At 40.8% G+C, this 17285-nt stretch overlaps 1 protein-coding gene across 4 annotated transcripts in view; it reads left to right on the top strand.

The window, feature by feature from the left end:
* The first annotated feature begins 8822 nt into the window (after positions 1–8822).
* Positions 8823–17285, top strand: part of LOC140200367 (C-terminal-binding protein 1-like) — a 159824-nt gene continuing 151361 nt past the window's right edge. For 2 of the 4 annotated variants that reach the window (XM_072263595.1, XM_072263592.1), the window contains exons 1-2: positions 8823–9010; positions 9174–9253. The gene's annotated coding sequence lies outside the window, so the exon portion shown is untranslated. The remainder of the gene's footprint in view (positions 9011–9173; positions 9254–17285) is intronic. The other 2 variants (XM_072263591.1, XM_072263590.1) reach the window with 2 other exon arrangements.

Genomic DNA, 17285 nt, shown 5'->3' with positions numbered 1-17285 from the left:
ATCTCTCTCGCCTTTTCTGCCAGGTTATATACCTTGTGTTCTTTATACATATATTAATTTGAATACACAAGAATTTCCTCACCGCATCTCTGACATTGTAACTTCGCCGGAAGAACGACAGCAATCCTGCTGGGAGACGTGTTCAAAGCTTCCGCTTGCACTTCTGACGAAGTTATGGCAGCGGACTGGAAATTGGTAGTAAGGAAGTTATCCTGAATTTATTACATTTCATAAAATTAATTATATGTGGGCATTCTTACAGAAACTGCTTTCTGACATAGTGGAAGAAGTAAAACGAAGTATTCAAGCGTCCCACTGTTATCGACCAACACCCTTCTAATTAGTGCATATATTAAAATTACCCTATTGTTTCCGAGTTCATAACAAAGTCCAGTTAGTTCCAGTCTCATAGAGCCTAGGTGTGCCTATTCTACTTCCTACTTTATAAGCATATTATATGCATTTTTACCCCCTACATTTTTAGCACCAAATTTAATTTACCAGTCGTTGGACGAATATAAATTCCTTCGTAAATCATTCCCATCATGCCCTTTTTGTGTCAACTGGGAGTCACAGTTGATTTCTACATCTCTGAAGTTACAACAGTTCTGTATAAATTACTGCTCCTCAAAAACCAACAGGAGTTAATTGCGTTTTAAAGACGTGGAAATAAAATTAACTTGTAAAATAGCTCAGTCAAATTAGAATTATACCTCTATTTATAGATTCAAGATCAAATATCCCATTTCCTTTCACATTTAAAAACATGAGTTAGAACCATCGATTTTTCCTGTACTTTCACATAAATTAAAAAAGTATATATATTTGCATTCAATTGCTTTCCATAAGAATCTTTGTCAAGGTTGTGCATAATCAGAGGTTCAGGTAATGATTCATCTGGCTAATTGCGGAAATGGCAAATTATGCTAAAGATTGTGAAGGCACAGTAGACCAGATAGAGAGTAAGTGGAGAAGCAGATATGTGGCAGAAACTGTGAAATCATACCTTTGAAAACTAGGAATACATGTTCAAAGCTAGGATTTTAATTGGAGCAGAGATGAAAGTATTTGGATCTTACAAGTAGAACAAACATTGATTAGAATACACACGCCAGCTTTGTATATCAAGAAATTTAAGTCTACAATCTAGAAGTACAGGGCTAGTTAAGGAATACAACATCAGTATTGATTTACTATTACTATATATTAATGGGAAAATAGAATGACGAAACATGGTTAGGTAGGTCATAACAAAAGAAATTAAAGTGAAAACTAAAATGCATAGAGGAAAAGGAGTAATTTACTGGAGGCAGGAGGAAGGAATCTCAGGAAGAAGATGGCAGTGAGGTATAAGAAGGTGGATGGAAAAGTATTTTGATGCAGGAGAAAATATTGGAGGAGAACCTGAAGAATGGGAATTAGATGATTTGCATCACGTTAGATAATTCTGTCAAAAATCGCTGGAACCTACTATGTTGGGTTATTTGGTGAGACAGGAAGTACTGTATATCAGTTAGGCTTCTTCCATGCGCCAGATACCAGCAGAAAGAATTAGTTTAAATAAAGAATCTGTTGAACTTCACTTAACCTCTGAAATGTCCTGTTGCAGTTATTTTACTTACTTGTGGTGGGAAACAAAGCATTAAAGTATCAGGAAAAATGTGGATGTTTATTTGTATATGATTTCCCCTACTTGTGTGTATCAATCATTAAGTCTTCCATCAAACCCTATCAGCTGTACAAAGCCTTCAGCATTTTTGAAAGTGCTGTGGGTGGGAGCTGCTTTAGCTTTATAATTTTGCTAATGACAGCTATAAGAATAAAACTCTTGAACTCTTGAAGCAAAAATGAGCTATTTATAATTCAATGTAATATGGCAAGTCTGAACAAGGCTTCAGCTGTGGGATTACTTTTCTACTTTTTTCCTCCAACAATATAAAGAAGAATATTTTGAGTTGGGCAGCACATCTTTTACATTAATCTTGAAGGGATTGCAAACTAACTTTATCAGAATGCCTGGACACCAAATGTTAAATTACAAAGAGATTAAACAAAGCAGATTGTATTCCCTTGACTTTAGAAGGCAAATTGGTGATTGGACTGAAAACAGTAAGAAGGATGATGCTTGGTAGAAAATGTATCTTTTCCTCAGGGATGTAAGAAGACCATGAGACATAGGAGCAGAATCAGGCCATTCAGCCCACTGAGTCTGCTCTGCCATTTGATCATGGTGATCCATACCCCTCTCAACCCCATTCTCTTGCCTTCTCCCTGTAATCTTTCACACCCTGACTAATCAAAACCTATCAACCTCTGCCTTAAATATATGCCCAATGACCTGGCTTCCACAGCTGCCTGTGGTAATGAATTCCAGATTCGCCACCCTCTGGCTAATTTTCCCATCCTCCAGAACCATGCCAGGATCTATTGATTCTTGAGAGATCATTACTAATGCCTCCACAACCTCTTCAGCTACCTCCTTCAGAATCCTGCAGCCATCTGGTCCAGGTGACTTCAGACCTTTCAGTTCCCCCCCCCCCCAACTGCACTCACTTCTGCCCCTAACAGTCTCAGACCTCCACAGTGAAGACTGATGCAAAATACTTGCTCAGTTTTCCACCCATTTCCTTGTCCCCATTACTACCTCTCCAGCGTTATGTTCCAGTATTCCAATAACTACTCTCGCCCCTTTTACTATTTATATATTTGAAAACACTTTTGGTATCCTCTTTGATATTATCGGCTAGCTTACCTTCATATTTCATCTTTTCCCTCCTTATCATAGTCATACTTTATTGATCCCGGGGGAAATTAGTTTTTGTTACAGTTGCACCATAAATAATAAATAGTAATAGAACCATAAAGTTAAATAGTAATATGTAAATTATGCCAGTACATTATGAAATAAGTCCAGGACCAGCCTATTGGCTCAGGGTGTCTGACCCTCCAAGGGAGGAGTTGTAAAGTTTGATGGCCACAGGCAGGAATGACTTCCTATGACGCTCTGTGCTACATCTCGGTGGAATGAGTCTCTGGCTGAATGTACTCCTGTGCCCACCCAGTACATTATGTAGTGGATGGGAGACATTGACCAAGATGGCATGCAACTTAGACAGCATCCTCTTTTCAGATACCACCGTGAGACTTTTTACTTGCCTTCTGTTGGTTATTACAAGCTTCCTGATCCACTAACTTCCCATTAATTTTTGCTCTATTATATGCCCTCCCTTTTGCTTTCATGTTGGCTTTGACTTCCCTTGTCAACCACGGTTGTGTCATTCTGCCTTTAGAATACCACTTCTTCTTGGGATGTATATATCCTGCACCTCCAAATTGCTCCCAGAAACTCCAGCCATTGCTACTCTGTTGTCATTCCTGATAGTGTCTCCTTCCAATCAACTTTGTCCAGTTCCTCTCTCATGCCTCTGTAATTCCCTTTACTCCAAAGTAATACTGATGCCTTGACTTTAGCTTCTCCCTCTCAAATTGCAGGGTGAATTCTATACTATGATCACTATCTCCTGAGGGTTCCTTTACCTTAAGGTCCCTAATCAAATCTGGTACATTACACAAAACCCAATCTAGAATATCTGATCCCCTAGTGGGCTCAACCACAAGCTGCTTTAAAAAGCCATCTCATAGAAATTCTACATATTCTCTCTCATGGCCTCCAAGATCAGCCCCAATCTGATTTTCCCAATATACTTGCATAGTAAACTCCCCCATGATTATCGTAACATTGCCCTTTGGACACAGATTTCCAATATCCCATTTTAATTTTTAGCCACATCCTGGGTACTGTTCAGAGCAGCACTGTCTAAAAACTCAAGCCAGACCTTTTGGCAGCAAAGTTAGAAAGCACACAGTATAAGAATATTGGAACCTTCTTCCTCAAACACTGTTGATTTGTTGATTATAAACCTAATTAGAGAGATTTTTGTTAACCTAGGTGTTATGGGATATCGGACAAGGTCAGATACCTGGAATAGGTCACATATCAACACTGACCCTAGTAATAGATTAGAAGACATACATCTCACACTGCCATTCATATATTTATTTCGTAATGGGAGAGAAAGAAGCAAAGTAAACCAATGTTTTAAAAGATGCTTTTGAGATGTTATGGAAAACTGATGCTGGATAAAAAAATTACTTCTTCGGGTTTAAACTCATTTTCAATGCTTCCCTGCCCCAATATGCTGGAATTTGTCTGGGACCACACCTGCAGTAAAAGTTAAAAATAGATAAGAAAAATATCTTGGTATTTACTTGCATTAGCATCATCTGTTGTTGCTCCCGAATACCTGGCATTGTTTAGCTTGGAATTTTGAAACAATTTTCTCTTAGATGGCTGAGGTCCATCTAAGAGAAAGACATGACTACTGTACTTATAAAAACATAATTTTGGATCACACCACTGTGGCCTCACAAATCTATTCAAGTAAGTTGCTCATGACCAATTTTTTAAATCTTCTACCTTTTGATTGTCTTGTTTACTCAACTACTGAAGGCAGTTTGCTCATAATTCCCCTCTTTAATAATTTAAAATTATAGCACTTTAATTATCAGAAAGATGAGCACTAACAGAAAGCATACACTCAGGATAAGACTAAACCACAGATTTTATGGTTCTGAATGTGCATATCCTGTTTGACTCCTTGTACTCTTAATCTATAGTACATCCTGAACTGACATCCTTCTTTGCTGTTAACTATAATATACATTACACGACATGTTATTCTGTGCAGACCTCATCGGCACTATTTTTAGGACCGGAACAATGTGAAGGAAAACTACACAAAGGGAAGAGGATCCCCTTTACATGGTAAATTGCATGGCACTCTGTAGTCTCTTCTATTACGATAAACTTAGACTAGATATGGATAGTAGCTGCAAAACTATTGTTACAAATATTGTTCAATCTGTGGCAATGATGAATTTCCATTTCTTTAAATATGAAAATACAAATTAGGAATAGTACATCATAGTTCCTGGAGCCTACTTTGTACATTAAGAAGATCATACTGATCTATTTGTAACCTCAGCTCTATTCCCAGAGAGCAGTGGTAGTCTTGGCCTTGCTCACCAAGATTTTTCCTCATTTGTGGATTAAATGGAGGGGAGGGAACGTCGACTCAGACCATGAGAGGCCTGCATCAGGCACTTTCATGCCTTACAAGGAGCAGATTGGAAGGCTGTGTGAGGCGCCACTCCTCGCACAGACACTACAGCAATGTGTGGTTAAGTGCCTTGCTCAAGGACACAAACACGCTGCCACAGCTGAGGCTCGAACTAGCGACCTTCAGATCACTAGACGAACACCTTAACCACCTGACCATGTGTGAATTAAATAGGCAATCTCTTATTGCCAGCTTTTTGTTGTATATTCTCCCACAAGGAGAAACATTGTCTCCACATGCACGCTGTGAGGACCCCCTCAGGATCTTAGGTATTTCACTCAAGACCCCTTTCACATTTAAAACTCCAACAGAAGCAACCCTAACTTTTCCAAACTTATGTCTTAAGAAGACCTGTCCATCCCAGAGATAATAGTCCAGTAAACATTCCTGAAGTGTTTCCAATGCACCAGCATCTTTATTAGCTATACCCCAGGTGGGGTCTCATCTATATCCTAAATAAATGAAGCATCATTTCCCTACTTTTCCATTCATTTCATCCAGCTTTCCTTAGCAACACACACAAAATGCTGGAGGAACTCAGCAGGTCAGGCAGCATCTACAGAAATGAATAAACAGTTGGTGTTTAAACACTTGCTGTGTGTCCATGTTTGCCTTTTTGTGAATTATGGTATAACACCCAAACAATTTTGCAGTCTATCACCACTTATTTTGCTGCTTTATTATTCTCCCTGTCAAGTTGAACACTTCCAAATCTTCCCACATTTATTCTCTACTCATTAGACATTTTCCCACTCAATTTATCTAAATTCCTGTGTAAAATCTTGATATCTTCTGCTATTTACGTTTATGAAATCAGAAAATTTAACATCTATACCTTCAGCCCTTTAATCTGTCATTTATATAAACTCTAAAAGTTTACACCTCAGCATCAATCTCATTACATTTTGGAAATCAGAAAATCTCGCATGTGGTACTCTTTGTTATCAGCGCACCAGCCAACTTTTTATTCAGGCCAATGTTACCTCCCACACTGTGATGTTTTATTCTCCACATACTTAATAGTCAGAAATTAAAAATCAGGTTGTCATTGGCAAATCCTGTTATATACAGCAAATAGTTTCATGAAGCTACTATGAACCAGATATGAATGTTTCCATGAAATTCCTTGTTGTACATGATCTTTGGACAAGACATTTGGTATTCTTTTGCCACAAAGTCCCATACAATGCCTACCGATATTTATATTCTCAATGTTTTGGGTGCAGCCTTTCAAGGCCTTATACATGACTGTTGTGATGTTTTACAGGTATTTTATAGAGCAGCAGATGTGATTAAATGGAGTATTGAGGTCAATATATGTGTTCTTGGAGTTTCAAGCAGCATATTGGAGAAACCATAAGTATCCCTTTAATTTATGATGTTACAGAGCCAACAATGTAAATAAAGCAATAAAGTTAAAAAGTGATTAATGGTTCTTATTAAAATTGGCACTGCAAAATAGTGTTCCATCACTTCCTGCTTGGGATTTAAAGCATTATATGACAGAAAATAAACTCATGAGGCCTAGCCAGCCACAAATGGCATTAAATTGTTATCAGCATGATAGGAATGTTGGATTCACCATTTTGACACATTGATCCATCCAGGATTCAATATTTAAGCATTTCAACTAATTTCTGGCTTTGTGTGCAACTTCTTTAGTAGCGCTTGTTACTCAGCTTAACTGATTATGGACAATATGAGAATTATTGGTGATCCTGGAGAAACTACTAACACAACAATGCCAGTATTGGCAAGGTACAATTAGTATTGTTCAGGTCTGGAATGAATAGTTAGCAATATAAAATTTGAAAACCATTACAGGCAGCATCATTGTCAATTTGTTAACCCATCATCACTTCATCTTTTATTCATGCAGTTGAGTCAAAACTATGCTCATACTTTGTCCATTTCTGGACAAGACTAATCTCCTGCTGCTTTTTTCATTATCACATTTCTCAAATAATCAGAAACATTAGACACTGAAATTTTGGGACAAGAAAGTGCAGGCTTTAGACATACAGTATCACCAAGCTCCAAGTTCCTCTTTTCAGAATCCTCCCACACTATTCAGCACCAAAATTACAAGATATATTGGCCCATTACGTGCCTTCTACGATTGTGAGTTCCTTCCCCCATTGATTATAGTGAGGCACTCCGATGACCATTCTATATCTCAAAGCCTTTCAGCAGAAAGTACTACAAAAGGTAGTACACGGGTAAAACCCTTCCAATGATTGATCACATCTACTTGAAACGTTGTAGAAAAGCTCAGGCAGTGCTATGTGGTTAGAGGTGTAGTCTTTTGGGAGAGACATTAGGCAAAGTTTTCATGTATCTTTGCAGATGGACCTAAAATATTCATTTTTTGCAGAGAATAAGCATAATTTTCATCTGTACCCTAGCCAATATTTACAAGAACCTTTTCATTGCTTGCAACACCTCATGCAGTTCAAATGAAAGGTGGCTGGCCTCTACTTGTCTCTCCAGATACTGCTTGACCTGCTAACTACTAGCAACACTCATTTCATGTGCACACTTCAAAAATGTACCACTTATGTTTGTGCTGATATTCCTACATTTTATTCAATGTTCCTCACCCAGGATAGCATTATTCACCAGCCTATTCTGTAGCTCTTCATGAATCCAAACCCTGATTAAGGGCAATCAGCTCAATTTCCCTGTTCTACTTGTAGAGTTACACAGAACGAGAAGAGGCTCTTAAGCCTAATTCATCTATGCTGACCCAGGTCCCATTTTCCTGTTTGGTTAATAATCCCTCTGAACCTTTCCATTCCAAGTTCCAGCTTTTTAAACATTCTAATTGTACAATTTCCTCTAGCAGCTCATTCCACACACCAGAAGCACTGAGCTTGTTAATCTTTTATCTCTTGGTATGTTCTGTTTTGTGTTAGGTGTTGCTCTGAGAGCATTATGAGGCAAGTTATGTTGGCGCCAGAACGTGTGGCGACACTTCCCCTCATGAGACCCTTGGCAGTATTGGTTGCTAATGCAAACGATGCATTTTAGTGTTTCGAAATCTCACCCCTTCTCTGAAAAAGTCGCCCTACAGATCCCTTTTAAATCTTTCCCCTCTTAGACACCCCTACCCTGGGAATAAAGGCCATGACCATCCAGTTTCTCTATGCCCCCCATGATTTTACAAACATTTGAAAGGTCAACTTCATACACTTTAAAGAACATAGTTTCAGCTTATTCAGCCTCTCTTATAACCCAAGCCCTCCCATATCCTTGTGAATTACTTGTTTTCCCCTAGCCTTTCCAACCCAATCTGAAATACTTTCTATAGAGTGGTGAGTGGACGTGCACACAACCGCGGGGTTTCACCAATGCACCAGGGCGTTCTAACGTCTCTCCACGACACGGCGGCGGGAACCTCGAGGCCAACGGCGAGAGCGCGAGCAGCCGGAAAGCCACGCTGCCATTGGTTGACAGGTGAGCACGAGCACAGAGGTGGGGGGGGGCACCGGTCGGGCGTGGCGAAGGCCGCAGAGCATCTCAAGTCGCAGAACAAGTGCCGAGGGCGGGATTAGAAAAGACTGAACTGAAACATCGGCAGACATCCGTGCTTTAAAATAAATTAGCGGCTGGGAATATTCAAACTCCAGCGGCGCCAGCCCGGATTGGCCGCGCCCGACGACGGGAAAGGAACAACCTCCACGTTCAAAAGCGCCGGCAGGGAAAGGGGCGGAGTTTGACGGGGCGCAGTGACGTCAGAGCGCCGAGCCCTGTCGTCACGCGTGGGGGTTTCTTGGATGTGCGGAGCGGCAACATTGTACGGAGTGTGATTGTGGAGTTTACTGATCAATGTGAGTGTGAGGGGTGGCGGTGTGAATCGTGTCGCTACCGGCCAGTACTTTGGGTCCGGCCTACAGAAAACTAATGAATTCAGCGGCAGCAGCAACGCACTTTATTATTTATTTATATTTTCTCTCTCTTTCTTCCCCCCCCCTCTCTCTGAATTTCCGGTAGGAACAGCCTCGCTGTGGGAGTCAACAGGAAGCAGCATGGTTTAGGAGCTGGAGTACTTTTTGTGAAAAGAGCAGATTAAGGTAACTAATAAACGTAGCTGTCTGAGATGCTCGTCGTATTTTTAACGGGAGTAAGAGTAAGGTTTTGGTTCTGCGCCCTCCCCGTTTAACGCAGTGTAATCGAGATTCTGAACGTTCGCTGGCCCATCTTCTGTAGAGCAGATAAAAGTTATAAGTTTAGATCTTGCCAAATTTTGGTTCTAAATATCACATCAGAAGCCACCATGTTCCACTGTTCTTATTCTAGCTCTATGGCAGTTTGACTTAATTGAAAAGTTTTTAACTGCGTATGATTATTTGAAATGTTCTTTTTGTTTATATATTCACACTTTTATCACTAAATTTTCAGGTGGGAATGAGTATTGTAGTGATTTACATACGTCCTTCCCCAGAGTTCATGTCTTTCGATACTTTAATTTGGCCTTGTATCAGTGCAAAATTTAGAATCTAAATTCTGTATTGAGTTTTGATTTAAGTGAAGTGGCATTCGGTTGATTACAATGGCTGATGTATTTCTATTGGAGAGCACAAAGGCAGATTTTGGATTCTTTCTGAGGATCTTAAACTAGAAAAAAAAGTTCCAAGTTTCAAAAAATGAGAAAGAAAACACTTTCAAAGTCAGATTTATAGTTACATGCACAAATTCAATGTAAAACTTCCTTACCGAAGCATCACACACAATATCATCTGAAAAACAATATTGACAAGTGAAACATAAATTATATGCAAGTTTATAAGAAAGAACATAATTTAAACAGTCTTTTGCAGTGCAAAGTGGTCATGGTATTGCTACACTGAGGTAGTGATTAGGATTGTGTCAGTAGGTTCAAAAACTGAATAGTTGAAGGAAAGTTGCTGTTCTTGAACTTGGTGCTTCTGTACCTCTTGCCTGATATGTGAAGATAGCATGGTCTGGATGGTGGGAATCTGTGATAGATTTTGCCTTCTTGAGGCAGTGCCTAATGTAGATTCTACCAATGGTTTGCTGATTCCATGTTATAACTCTTGTGTTATGTAACTATTCACTAAACGATACTTTGAAGTGCTCTTTGAGCACCTGCTTAACATCATTGGAGAATTTCCTCAGCGCAGTAGTATTAATGGGACTCAACACCATTTCCTCGAGGATAGTTAGGAATAATGTAACAAGTGGTGCCATTGTCAGCACAGCCGGATTCAATTCCTGAAGGTGAAGATATTAAATTAAGTGATTGGGGCAGAACTTACCCAATTTAATGTCTATACATTCTTTCAGATTGAGTGGATCATACAGTAAAGAGTCTTGAATGCATCCACCATGCCCTCGAGTTATCCCAATATGCTTTATGGTCAAAAAAAGTATAACCACTGTTCTATGTACAACATAAGCTGATTTGTCCCAGTGGGTGGGTATTAAATGACTTGATGGGTGGGATGCTGGAAAGCATTTGTGTATCTGCGAAATACTGCTTTGGATGCTTTTGCATTCACCGGAAAAAGCAGGTGGGCTGAGTTCAATGGCTGATGCAAATAATGGTACTACTTACACGATGGTGCTTCCTCAGAAATAAACCAAATTGGTAGTCTAGCTTTTATTGCAATCATTTGAAACTCACTACTTCATCCAATTGGTTGTAAAGATGTAATACACAGGGTAGAGAATGAGGACAGGCAGGGACTGTTCAGCATGTTTATCTGTGAGTGGGTGAGGTGACTTATTATTACTGAATAATCAGGGTTGTCTATGGTGATATATGTGCACTTTGATAATTTGCTTTGAACTTTGAATTCCATTTGGACATTTGGGTTGCCACAGGAACCTAAAGTGGATTTGTGGTATTCTCTTTCTAAGGAAAGTTAAAGATATTCGTCTTTTTTATGATCTGAAGTTCTGAGGCAATTTACATGGTCCACGTAGCTGATACATTTACTATAAGAAAATATGCCATCAAATACAGATGTTAGTGATTGACCTTGGGCATTTTGAGATTCAAATGTTGTATTAGTTGCAAGAAAAGGTTGATTTCTCATAGAAAAAATATATGCAGTACTGAGTTGTTCTGTTGTGTTGCTCTTTCTGGTCTGTGCTTATTTAGTCTCAGTTAACTGTTAATAAAATGAGGTGGTTGGGAGAGGCATGGGTAGTAGCAATCCATTGATGCTACAATCTGCATATGTGCGTAAATCTGATAAGGGCATGGTCGTACTGGACGTATCTAGTATATCAAATAGATGTGGTGTATATCATTAATTGAATTATGCTGTGTACCCAAACTCTGAATTCTCCACACTCCAAATTCATCTTCTGTGTCATTGAGTTCAAGACGGCCCCCTAGGCTGTATTTCCAAAGTGTCTTGAAGGGGAAATTCAAGAGGTTGAATTAATTTTTGATTTTATTTTATTCCACATGTAGATTGATAATTGCAACTTGCAGTTAGCAAATGCCACAAGACATGTAACTATAGTGCAATCAGACACATGCGGTCTTAAGGGGTTGAAATTGGATCTGACCAAAAACATTGTCAAAGAAATGGTTTCAAGGAAGGATCAAAAGATGACTGCAATTAGTTAAGAAAAGCTAGCATGGCTGTATATTATGAGGGGCAAAGATGGAAAGGAGTGTGGGTAAATAAAAATTTGAGGTGAAGGCAGGGAAATTAATGAGTTGGGAGCAGGAACATTTTAGGGTGGATAATAGTGGGGAAGATTCAAACAAGAGGGCATGAGAGTTAAAGGACAAAAGATTAGGGGTAACATGAGGGGGAACTTCTTTACTCAGAGAGTGGTAGCTGTGTGGAACGAGCTTCCAGCAGAAGTGGTTGAGGTAGGTTCGATGTTGTCATTTGAAGTTAAATTGGATAGATATATGGACAGGAAAGGAATGGAGGGTTATGGGCTGAGTGAAGGTCAGTGGGACTAGGTGAGAGGAAGAGTTCGGCACGGACTAGAAGGGCCAAGATGGCCTGTTTCCGAGCTGTAATTGTTATATGGTTATAATGGTTAGAATTTTATTGATGAGGATGAGAATATGGGACCTGGAACCAATATTGGGTTAGCAATATTGCTAACTAAGTAGGCTGTGATGGGAGAGAATAGGGCAGCCAGGGGTTGAATATTGTATAGTTTACTAAGTAGGATGTGATGGGAGAGAATAGGGTAGCCAGGGGTTGAATATTGTATAGTTTACAGAAAATGCAACATGAATACACAACTAGGAGAGCCATAAACCGCTAAATCTGATGAAGACTTAAGCAGAAAATGATTGGGAAAAATGCGCTGCACACAGTTTCTGATGGAGAGAATGATGTATCAGTAATTTAGCTTCTCATTAGATGTGGCATCAAGTTATGAATGCGCATTTTCAACCTCCAATGGTGGCCAGGCAAGGAAATGGAAATAGCAGCGTATGCAGTTTGTGGTAAGGTCCCAGAAGATGGGTTGACTTTTGCAAATTTTGACCTGAGACCAATTTTTATTCATCTGAAAATAGATTTAAAATTATTCATTCCCCATACTCCTAGTTCCCCTTGAAGGTGGTGTGAATTGCTGATTTGAAATACTCTGGCCCCTTTGGAAATACTTCAACAGTGCTCTTGGGTATGGTTTTCGTTCCCCAGCTCCTGTTCTTTCAGATGGGTGAATAAGGCATCTTGTAGCTCTGTCTTATAAAGCCATGCGTTTAATTTCAGTAATGATCAGTGTCTGATTACAACCTAAATTTAGATGGGAAAGAGGAGGAGGGAAAAAGGTAACCCTTGCATTCCTCTGAATTGTCAACTTTTGCATGCAGGGTAATTGATAACATTGCAGACCAGCCAGCAATGTATTGTTGATTTGTGTGTTATGGTGGAGAAAACAAGGTGAGCTACAGCCAGTCTTTTCCACCCTTGGATTTTAAAGGACTGCTAATAAGGAGTTTAAACAGTATCTGTTGGTGATGAATTGATCCTAGGAAACGCAGGTCAAATGATTCACCTTGCAAAAACTTATTATCCTACACTTTCCTGTTTTACTAGAAACCCAGTAGAATTTAAGAGGAAAAAAAAATCACAAAACAGCTCTTTCCCAATGCCATCCCCTTCTCGCAATTCCTCCATTTCCGCCGCATCTGCTCTCAGGATAAGGCTTTTCATTCCAGGACAAGGGAGATGTCCTCCTTTTTTAAAGAAAGGGTCTTCCCTTCCTCCACCATCAACTCTGCTGTCAAACACATCTCCCCCATTTCATGCACATCTGCTCTCACTCTATCCTCCCGCCACCCCACTAGGAATAGGGTTCCCCTTGTCCTCACCTACCACCCCACCAGCCTCCGGGTCCAACATATAATTCTCCGTAACTTCTGCCACCTCCAATGGGATCCTACCACTAAGCACATCTTTCCCTCCCGCCCCCCCCCCCCACTTTCCGCAGGGATCACTCCCTATGCGACTCCCTTGTCCATTCGTCCCTCCCATCCCTCCCCACCAATCTCCCTCCTGGCACTTATCCTTGTAAGCGGAACAAGTGCTACACATGCCTTTACACTTCTGCCCTCACCACCATTCAGGGCCCCAGACAGACCTTCCAGCTGAGGCGACATTTCACCTGTGAGCAGGCTGGGGTGATATACTGCGTCCGGTGCTCCTGATGTGGCCTTCTATATTGGCGAGACCCGACGCAGACTGGCAGACCATTTCACTGAACACCTACACTTTGTCCGCCAGGGAAAGCAGGATCTCCCAGTGGCCACACATTTTAATTCCACGTCCCATTCCCATAGAAAGAAACCATAGAAAAACTACAACACAGAAACAGGCCTTTTGGCCCTTCTTGGCTGTGCCGAACCATTTTCTGCCTAGTCCCACTGACCTGCACACGGCCCATATCCCTCCATACACCTCCCATCCTTATATCTGTCCAATTTATTCTTAAATGTTAAAAAAGAACCCGCATTTACCACCTCGTCTGGCAGCTCATTCCACACTTCCACCACTCTCTGTGTGAAGAAGCCCCCCGCCTCAATGTTCCCTTTAAACTTTTCCCCCTTCACCCTTAACCCATGTCCTCTGGTTTTTTTTCTCCCCTTGCCTCAGTGGAAAAAGCCTGCTTGCATTCACTCTATCTATACCCATCATAATTTTATATATCTCTATCGAATCTCCCCTCATTCTTCTACGCTCCAGGGAATAAAGTCCTAACCTATTCAACCTTTCTCTGTAACTGAGTTCCTCAAGTCCCGGCAACATCCTTGTAAACCTTCTCTGCACTCTTTCAACCTTATAAAAATCCTTCCTGTAATTTGGTGACCAAAACTGAACACAATACTCCAGATTCAGCCTCACCAATGCCTTATACAACCTCACCATAACATTCCAGCTCTTGTACTCAATACTTTGATCAATAAAGGCCAATGTACCAAAAGCTCTCTTTATGACCCTATCTACCTGTGACACCACTTTTAGGGAATTTTGTATCTGTATTCCCAGATCCCTCTATTCTACTGCACTCCTCAGTGCCTTACCATTTACCCTGTATGTTCTACCTTGGTTTGTCCTTCCAAAGTGCAATACCTCACACTTGTCTGTATTAGACTCCATCTGCCATTTTTCAGCCCATTTTTCCAGCTGGTCCAAATCCTTCTGCAAGCTTTGAAAACCTTCCTCACTGTCCACTACACCTCCAATCTTTGTATCATCAGCAAATTTGCTGATCCACTTTACCACATTATCATCCAGATCATTGATATAGATGACAAATAACAATGGACCCAGCACTGATCCCTGTGGCACACCACTAGTCACAGGCCTCTACTCTGAGAAGCAATCCTCTACTGCCACTCTTTGGCTTCTTCCATTGAGCCAATGTCTAATCCAATTTACCAATCCAATTTACCACCTCTCCATGTATACCTAGCGACTGAATTTTCCTAAATAACCTCCCATGCGGGACCTTGTCAAAGGCCTTACTGAAGTCCATGTAGACAACCTCCACTGCCTTCCCTTCATCCACTTTCCTGGTAACCTCAAAAAAACACCAATAGATTGGTCAAACATGACCTACCACGCACAAAGCCATATTGACTCTCCCTAATAAGTCCCTGTTTATACAAATGCTTGTGGATTCTGTCTCTTAGTACTCCCTCCAATAACTTGCCCACTACTGACATCAAACTTACTGGCCTGTAATTTCCCAGATTAGTTTTTGATCCTTTTTTAAACAACTGATCAACATGAGCCATTCTCCAATCCTCTGGCACTTCACTGGTAGACACCGACATTTTAAATATATCTGCCAGGGCCCCTGCAATTTCAACACTAGTCTCCTTCAAGGTCCGAGGGAATACCCTGTCAGGTCCTGGGGATTTATTCACTTTAATTTGCCTCAAGATAGCAAGCACCTCCTCCTTTTCAATCTGTACAGTTTCCATGATCTCACTACTTGTTTCCCTTAATTCCATAGACTTCATGCCAGTTTCCTTAGTAAATACAGACGCAAAAAACCCATTTAAGATCTCCCCCATTTCTTTTGGTTCCGCACATAGTCGACCACTCTGGTCTTCAAGAGGACCAATTTTATCCCTTACAGTCCTTTTAATATACCTGTAAAAGCTCTTTGGATTATCCTTCACTTTGACTGCCAAGGCAAACTTATGTCTTCTTATAGCCCTCCTGATTTCTTTCTTAAGTATTTTTTTGCACTTTTTATACTCCTCAAGCACCTTATTTACTCCCTGTTTCCTATACATGTCATACATCTCTCTCTTCTTCTTTATCAGAGTTGCAATATCCCTTGAGAACCAAGGTTCCTTGTTCCTATTCACTTTGCCTTTAATCCTGACAGGAACATACAAGCTCTGCACTCTCAAAATTTCTCCTTTGAAGGCTTTTCACTTACTGATCACATCCTTGCCAGAGAACAACCTGTCCCAATCCATGCTTTTTAGATCCTTTCTCATTTCTTCAGATTTGGCCTTCTTCCAGTTTAGAACCTCAACCCTAGGACCAGATCTATCTTTATACATGATCAAGTTGAAACTAATGGTCTTCTGATCACTGGAACCAAAGTTTTCACCTGTACACACTTCCGTCACTTGTCCTAACTCGTTTCCTAATAGGAGATCTAATATTGCATCCTCTGTAGTTGGTACCTCTATATATTAATTTAGAAAACTTTCCTGAACACATTTTACAAACTCTAATCCATCTAGACCCCTAACAGTATGGGAGTCCCAATCAATATGTGGAAAATTAAAATCCCCTACCACCACAACTTTATGTTTCCTGCAGTTGCCTGCTATCTCTCGGCAGATTTGTTCCTCCAATTCTTGCTGATTATTGGGTGGTCTATAATACAACCCCACTAATGTGGCCATACCTTTCCTGTTTCACAGCTCCACCCATAAGGACTCAGTAGACAAGCCCTCTAATCTGTCCTGCCTGAGCACTGCTGTAACATTTTCCCTGACAAGCAGTGCTACCCCCCCACCTTTCATTCCTCTGCCTCTATCACATCTGAAACATCGGAACCCTGGAATATTAAGCTGTGAGTGCTGCCCCTCCTGTAGCCAAGTTTCACTAATTGCTATAACGTCATAATTCCACGTGTCAATCCACGCCCTCACTCATCTACCTTCCCTGCCTTCCCATTCTGATAATGTCTATCCACGGCCTCCTCTACTGTCAAGATGAAGCTACACTCAGGTTGGAGGAACAACACCTTGTATTCCGTCTGGGTAGCCTCCAACCTGATGGCGTGAACATTGACTTCTCAAACTTCTGCTAATGCCCCACCTCCCCCTCATACCCCATCCGTTGTTTATTTATTTATATACACACATTCTTTTTCTCTCTCCTTTTTCTCCCTCTGTCCCTTTCACTATACTCCTTGCCCATCCTCGGCTCTCCCCCCCCCCCCCCCCACCGCCCTTTCTCCCTGGGCCTTCTGTCCCATGATCCTCTCATATCCCCTTTGCCAATCACCTGTCCAGCTCTTGGCTCCATCCCTCCCCCTCCTGTCTTCTCCTATCATTTTGGATCTCCCCCTCCCCCTCCAACTTTCAAATCTCTTACTAACTCTTCAGTTAGTCCTGACGAA

Source organism: Mobula birostris, chromosome 7, assembly GCF_030028105.1.
Source record: "Mobula birostris isolate sMobBir1 chromosome 7, sMobBir1.hap1, whole genome shotgun sequence".
Taxonomy (NCBI): domain Eukaryota; kingdom Metazoa; phylum Chordata; class Chondrichthyes; order Myliobatiformes; family Myliobatidae; genus Mobula; species Mobula birostris.
Note: the sequence above shows the minus strand (reverse complement) of the source record. Positions and strands in the feature narration are given on the sequence as shown.